We start from the raw sequence: 7,662 nt of genomic DNA, 5'->3' as shown, positions 1-7,662 counted from the left end.
CTGCCACTACTCATCGTCACTCTCCAGCAGCTGGCGTTGGCTCAAGAGGTGAGCACTGAGCCGTCTCTCCTGCAGTTCCAGTCTCTGGCGCTGCCTGCGGCGTTCCTTGGGCATGGGTGAACCTGGGGGGGGGTGGAGGCTCTTGGCTGTGCTGCACCTGTAGAAGTCCCTGGCTGAGCTTCCTCTGTAGTATTGGAGCTAGAGGGTGCTGGTGCCTCAGCTGCTGGCTGTAAGCTCTGATCAGCCAGCAGCTGTTGCTCCTGATTGCTGGCTTCTGCTGAATCAGGGCTAGGGCTGGCTACACAGGGCTCCTCTTCTCCTGAGGAGTCCTTGCTACACGAGGCTCCTCTCCTCCAGAGGAGACCTCACTCTCAGACTGGGCCATGACAGACTGTGCGCTATAAGAGGACATGTGCTGGTGCCAATCCAAACATTAGTTCTGGAGCTAAGACCTCCTATTTGGCCTGCCTTCCAGCAGCTTGTATTTAGATTTCTCAAGTGCCCACCAGTGGTGGGTAAACTTTCAGGGGTTTGCATCCTTGCTCATTTATCCAACAGTGATTGGTAGGAAGTGGCAAGCCCTGCAGAGGTCATTTGCCATTGGCAGGTACCCTGAGAACATGCATGATGGGCATGCTCAGGGGAGGGGGTGATGACATCACTTTCGGGGGTGACATCATTGCACTGGCTGTGAGAACACTCCTGTGGGCCAATTTTGACTTAACCCCCAGAAGTGAAGTCATCACTCACATGCCAGGAGCATGTGCTTCTGGGAGGTAGGCAAAATAGGAGGTCTTAGCTCCAGAACCAGTATTTGGATCAGCACCAGCACATATCCTCTTGTAGGCACAGTCTCTGGACTGCTGGGCTGTGTGATTTGGGGTGATCCAAAGATTGTTTTGGGGGGTAGAGGACTTGAATCTTTCTGAGTTCCTTATTCATAGCAATTCCCAATACACCCTTCTGGGGAGCAGGTGAAATAGGAAGTCTCAGATCCAGAACCAGTTTTTGGATCAGCACCAGCACATGTCCTTAAGTATGGGACATTCTCTGGACTGCTGGGCTGTTTTACTTGGGGTGATCCAAAGATTTGGGGGGGGGTGCAGCCCCCCTTTTGCTTATTGATTTGTTCTGGGGACACCCTACTTTGAAGCTGGTGACACAAGAAGTGGGTTTTGTAAGAGTACTCAGTATAGGTCCCCTTAGAGGGTAGAGTCCACTGAATATGGAGGTGTATGATATGTGCTCCTACATTGTTTATTTTGGGGTACAGAGCTTTTCAATTTCCTCTAATATATTTGTTTGGCTTTGAGAATAAGGAACTAGGAACTGTGAATAAGGAACTGGGAACCAACTTCAGCTTTGTGAATGAAATGAATGAAGGCAGAGATCTTGGAGGTAATGTAAGCAGTTGACCCAGCCTCCGCCTTCTTTTAATAGTCATTTAACATGGCTACCTGTGATATAAAATCACAAGACCCCTGGATTAAAATGGCAGTTTGGATTGCAGCCACGGGAATTCCAGCTAGCAGTTGCTGAGTCCCGCCTGGGAGACCCAGGCATAAATGGATGGCCGCATGTAAATGCGGAGGTACCAGCGGTGATTAGTTTACAGTCTCCCCAGCCCCCAAAAGGAATCCAGAGCAACAAAGGTCTCCCAGAGTCACCTCACTTAACACATTCCTTTCCGTCCTTCCATGATGAGATCTCCTGTCCATGATCGAGGAGAAAATCAACTGGCGTTGATAAATATTTATACTTCATTCCTGGGAAGGTACATCCACAACTAAATTAATCAACTTAGCTCTGATGGATTTCATTAACAAACTGCCCCTTTGTGCAGCTCCAAGAGAGATTTTACATTCTCTTTCATGTGCCCTGGCAGCTAGCTATCAAGGTCATGAAACCTTTTGTTACTCCCAGGAACTGACCATTGGAGTCTTTGTTCCAACAGCTAGTTGGGCTATCCCATCTCATGGCACGTTTTACCCTATAAGAGTAGTGCCCTTGCCCCATTCAAATTGTGCATGCTTCCAGGACCCCTGTTTCCAGGATGCTGCTGCCTTAGGGCCTCTTCCCTAAGACTCACTCTCTGTGCACACTTATTGGATCCGAAGTGCTGCTTCCTTGAGGTTGCTCCAAGCCTCTTGCTCTCATGGCTGAGTATGCTGGTGTTTGAAGCTGCTTACTTCCCCCATGGACTGGACTACTCTTCAGGATAGGTAGATATACTTTGCCCTTCCTCACTCTATTCCAACTTCTGACTAGCTTCTTAGGACTCTTTCTCTCTGTGTAATCATTTTATTAATTACTCCTGTGTGTGTGTTTTACCTCCTCAATAAAAACTCGTTTGCTATCTTGTCTCATTTGCTATCTTGGAAGGCACCCCATAAAATTGGGTAAAAAAGATCCTGTAGCCTCTCACATAGCCATCTTCCTTGCTGCTAATTCCCCCACTCTCTATTACTCGCAAGGAGACCAATTCAGGTAACAGTGAGGGAAAGGCACCAAACCCAGGTCAACTAGGGACAGTAGGTCCTGATGATAATTCATATTTAAGCATTAAAGTCAGACATCAAAAGTACATTTATGGCACTTCTTTTCTTTGAACCATGTCTTTATTGAATGATGCAATTTGGGATAAGAACATGCATACTTGTTGGTCAAAGGAATTCAACAGAAAACATTAACAGGAAGCATTTAATAAAGTTTTAAAAAATTTTCAATAGCAAATTACCAAGTTATAATGAACAATAGCATAATGAACAATAGCATAAAGAAAATATATAAAACTCATGTTTTAAGGAAGCAAGTCAGACATCAAAAGCATATTTATGGCACTTCTTTTATTTGAACCACGTCTTTATTGAGTGATGCGATTTGGGATAACAGCATGCACACTTGTTGGTCAAAGGAATCCAACAGCAAACATCAACAGGAAGCATTTAATGAAGTTTAACAATTTTACAATATCAGATTACAAATTTAAAATGAACAATGGAGTAAAGAAAACAGTTTATGCCATGCCATAAACAATGCAGCAATTAGTTATGAAAAATTCTAAAACCGAGGCAGTACAAACAGGATAATATATACAGCAAATGGAGCAACAGATGACAACCCTGTTCCTTACGTGGAAATGCCGACCTGACCAATTCAGTTTTCTATAACTTTATTCCCTCTGTAAAAATGCCTTCGTGCTCATTTGAAAGCAACACAGTACAAACAAGATAATGCACACAATACACTATAAGCCATCTGGACTGTGGTTCACACAGGCTATGTTTAGTAAACGGATACGCTTTTGCCACCCTCTTGCAATATATGTGAACTCAGCTAACATTTTTTTTCTTTTAACTACTATTTTTTTCTTTGAAGAGAAATGGGAAAAAATTAAAGAAAGAAGAATATTTATTTGCAACTGGTCCAGAAACTCATATGCTGCTGCTGTGTTCCCTAATGAATGGCTGACTGTACTCTTTTAACTCAATGAGCTACATGGAATATACATCAGAAACTAGTAGTGCATGTCAATTAGCAGAGGGATTGGAATTTCATTATTAAGACAAGTGTAATAAGATTGCAACCTGGGATAGACTGATTTGACATAGAATCTGAAGAAGTCAGATGAATATTCAAAACTTAAAATTCTCAGGGTGCTCTGAGGTAGAGACTGCTGAAATCGACAGTGGAGAACTTAAGATCTCAGCACTCTTTTACTGAAATCCATCTACTCAAAGTTGAGATTCAAGCTCAATATACAGATGACAGTGTAGAATTCTACGAGGAACACCGCTGGTAACATATAACCTAAGTGTTTTATGACCCTCACTGACAATTGTATTAAAAAACAAAAATAAGTCACTGAACTGGCCGTTTTCACACGGGCTCTTCCCACTGGGGGCGATATAGAGAGGCCCAACTTGGCTGTCCACAATGTGGAAATGTTAGTCTGTGGTGTAGAGGTGAGATGGGGAGGGGATCTCTCCAGGAGCTTGGGCCTCCTGGTGAGTGATGCCACAAAGTACCTGGCTGACAAATCACCTTTACCAGTACTGAACAGCAATAAAGCGTGGTCTACCACTGAGTGAGGTTATATATTCAAACATTCAGGTCCTTCCTGTGAGAAAGCAACTGCTGCTGAAAGATTTATAATATCAGCATTGAGTAGGCAAGTTGATTCAGTTTCACAGTTTAAAATGTCTTTCTGGGTGGCTTGGGGTGGCATTTTGCAAGAAAAGGCACCCAATTTTCAGGGGACCTGCTGCTACCTCTCTTCCCATCCTCTCCCAAGTTCCAGGGAGATTGCACTTTGAGGGGCCATTTTATGGCCTCCTAAAGAAGGTGTCCCTATCCTCCTCCACTCTCCATTATTCCCTAAGGGGAAAAACAAGGGAGCTTTCTAGGTGGCTTGAGGTGGCATTTTGCAGGCAAAATGCACCCAGTGTTAGGGGACCTGCTCCTACCTGTCCTACCATGCCCTCCCCAAATGTCAGGGTTCTCCCACCACACCATTTTTTTTCTACTGTGGGGAAGACCCCCACACACAGCAGAAACACATGGATTCGGTAGTGCAGTCACAGTCCAGCTACACTACACACCGAAGCAGAACCACCCATCCTCCAAATAACCATCCCTACAGTAACTAGCCAGCCACTCTCCATTGGTTCCTGTTGTGGGAAAATACAGACTCTCACAGCTGGAATGTGGCATCCACGGCTACAGGCATAAACCTCTTTCCATTTACCCCCCCAGCAGCCCTACAGCCCCAATGACATGGACCCCACTGAGCACTCACAGTGCACGCACCCCACAGTGCACGCACCCCACAGACATGCACAGGCATAATCCCCCTTTCTTTTCTTTTTTTTAGAGAAATTTTTATTGGGTGAGTAAAAGTTAATATTACAGATTTTCAATTGAAACCCTCTTTTCCATATTCTCCCACCCTTTCCCCCCTTAATCTAAGACTTCCAACAGTTTTTCAACCCACTGTCTAGACCTACTACTTATATCTCCTTCTCTATTCTTAACTGTCTTAATACGCTACTAAGATAGATAATATATATTAAATTAAGCAAAACCAAACATCAAACTATCAATTACATTATATTTCTAACTTATTTCCTCTCTTCTCTTGTAAAGATCAATATCTCTTCCTTTCTGTAAACTTAATAGTTATCTAACAACCATAATTCTCCCTTTACGTCCCACTTCTTTTCCAAATACTGTTTTAACTTCCCCCAGCCATTAAAAAATTCTTCTGGATTCTGTTCTCTCAACTTTCTCGTCATTTTGTCCATTTCTGCCATGTACAGCAATTTTTGGATCCAACTTTCGATAGATGGTACTTCTTGCGTCTTCCATTTCTGAGCATATAAAATTCTTGCCGCTGTTGTCATATAGAATAATAAAGTTCTTTGTTGCCTGGGAATCTCTTCTAATTTCAGATTTAACAACAGCAGTTTGGGGTTCTTATTTATTCTTTCTGGCGTCGCTTCCAGGTGTTGGCAAAGTTGCAAGAAAAACTAGAAATGAGGATGGTGAATTAGGTTGTTGCCCCTGAGGAAGTCTTCTCAGATGAAAAGCTGTGGAGAATTTTGTTGACCCCAGCTCTGGGCACACTTTGGATCTGCACCTACTCCATCTGCAGTGAAGTAAACAGCAAAGAGCCATCATTATAAACTTGCTACTAAAGTTACAAAAATTGTATGAACCTTTCTGGACTTACCTTGCACTCCCGAGGTCTCCTTGTGTGAGACTTGTATGTTACAGCTGTAATTGTGGTACTTAATATCATATACGAAAAGCAGTTTTCTAAGCTACTGAACATTTTGTCCAATATGACTTTAAAGGTCTAAAGAAAGCACTGTTATCATATTTCTTGTATTTATTGGCATACACATTGTTTACATGGTATGTTAGTATAACAACTGATTGTTTTGTAGTCCTGGGCGGTTCTCGCCTACTTGTGTGCTTAGCTTTCGGGACTAGCCATTTTTGTTAATCTTAACTGGAAGCTGAAGGCAGCAGTCCATGGAGGCTTTGCAAATTCTGGGTGTTCTAAGTATGCAGAGGAAAAGAAAATGAAAATACATGGGAGAGGATCAGACCAGTGCTGTTACAGACAACAGGGAGAAGTAGGCAGAATGCAACCAGATGGACAAGGAGAAGGAGCAGGCTGGATGATATCAGCTGGAAGCTCAATCAGGGCTCAATCAGGGCTGTCTAAGGCAGCTTGGACATCAAGACTGCTGGAATTGGAGGCTGGGAGTGGTGAAAGGATAAAAAGGAAGTCCACTAACAAGCTGGGGAGGAGAGAAAGATGTCTGGCGAGGATGCACAGAGGTCAGAACCTATCCAAGAGAGCAGTGAGGGATGATTGGGTGATGTTAACCCACCCCACTCTCTTTTTCAGAGGCTTAGGACACCCCTCTGGTGCCAGCCAGGATTGATGACACAACGACTGAACAAGCTGTGGTGAGATAAGAGCAGGGAGAATCTCACAGTGTGTTTGCTACACTCTCCTTGATGTATGGAACTGAAAACTTCTTACTGGTATTCTTTCTCTGGCAGTGCTTGAAATAGACTATGGGAGTTACCATTTTGGCTATGATCTTATCATTCCAGCTCACTCTTCTCCCTGTATCTACCACCCTCAACCTCGAATTGTCTTTATATTTGCTAAACTAATATATATTGAAAGCAAGAGAAGGTAAGGTGCTGGACACGGGAAATCTCACGACTGTGCCCAGAATTCTCTATGACCAGTCAGGAATGGCGACATGACTTCTGAACAAGCTGTCATGGGATAAGAGCTGGGAGAATCACAGTGTGTTTGCTACACTCTCCTTGATGTACGGAACTGAAAACTTCTTACTGGGCCATTTCCACACTACTTACCTTCATCCGGAACACTGCGGAATGTCGTGAAAAAAACACAGAAGATAGCATCTTCTCGCGTGAGTTTTGCACAACATCGCGCAAAACTCGTGTGAGAAGATCTTCTGCATTTTTTTCGCAACATTCTGCAGCATTCTGGATGAAGGTAAGTAGTGTGGAAACGGCCATGGTATTCTTTCTCTGGCAGTGCTTGAAGCAGACCATGGGAGTTACCACTTTGGCTACGGTCTTATCATTCCAGCTGACTCTTCTTCTCCCTGTATCTACTATCCTCAACCTCAAACTGTCTTTATATTTGCTAAACTAATATATATTGAAAGCAAGAGAGGGTAAGAGGCTCGATACAGGGAAAATCTCACCCCTGTGCCCAGAGGTCTCTATGACCTGCCTATCTGCTCTCGGCCATAATCAATGCCGAGGGTCACTTTGGGCCCCACCAATTAAGATGATGTGGGTGGCCACAAAACCTGTGGAATGCCTTTCACGTTGAGTCTCACCAGGCCAAAACATTTCTTTTTATCCAGACTTTTAAACATGGGGTTGTTCTTTGGATATTGTTATTATACCCCGAGGCCTTAACTGAGAACTGAAGAAAAGTGGCATAAATATTGAATAAATAAATCATTTGAGGCAACTAATCCTTTTTTTTGTTTTTGTACAGCTCTTAGAAGGTATTTAATGTTTTTTTAATTAACATTTTTCAACTCCTTTCTCATTTTATTTTGTTTTCCTTTGTAAACTGACTCAAGGAGGTTCACT

This window comes from Eublepharis macularius, chromosome 12 (assembly GCF_028583425.1).
Source record: "Eublepharis macularius isolate TG4126 chromosome 12, MPM_Emac_v1.0, whole genome shotgun sequence".
In the NCBI taxonomy this organism is placed as follows: domain Eukaryota; kingdom Metazoa; phylum Chordata; class Lepidosauria; order Squamata; family Eublepharidae; genus Eublepharis; species Eublepharis macularius.
This window is presented reverse-complemented; position numbering follows the sequence as displayed.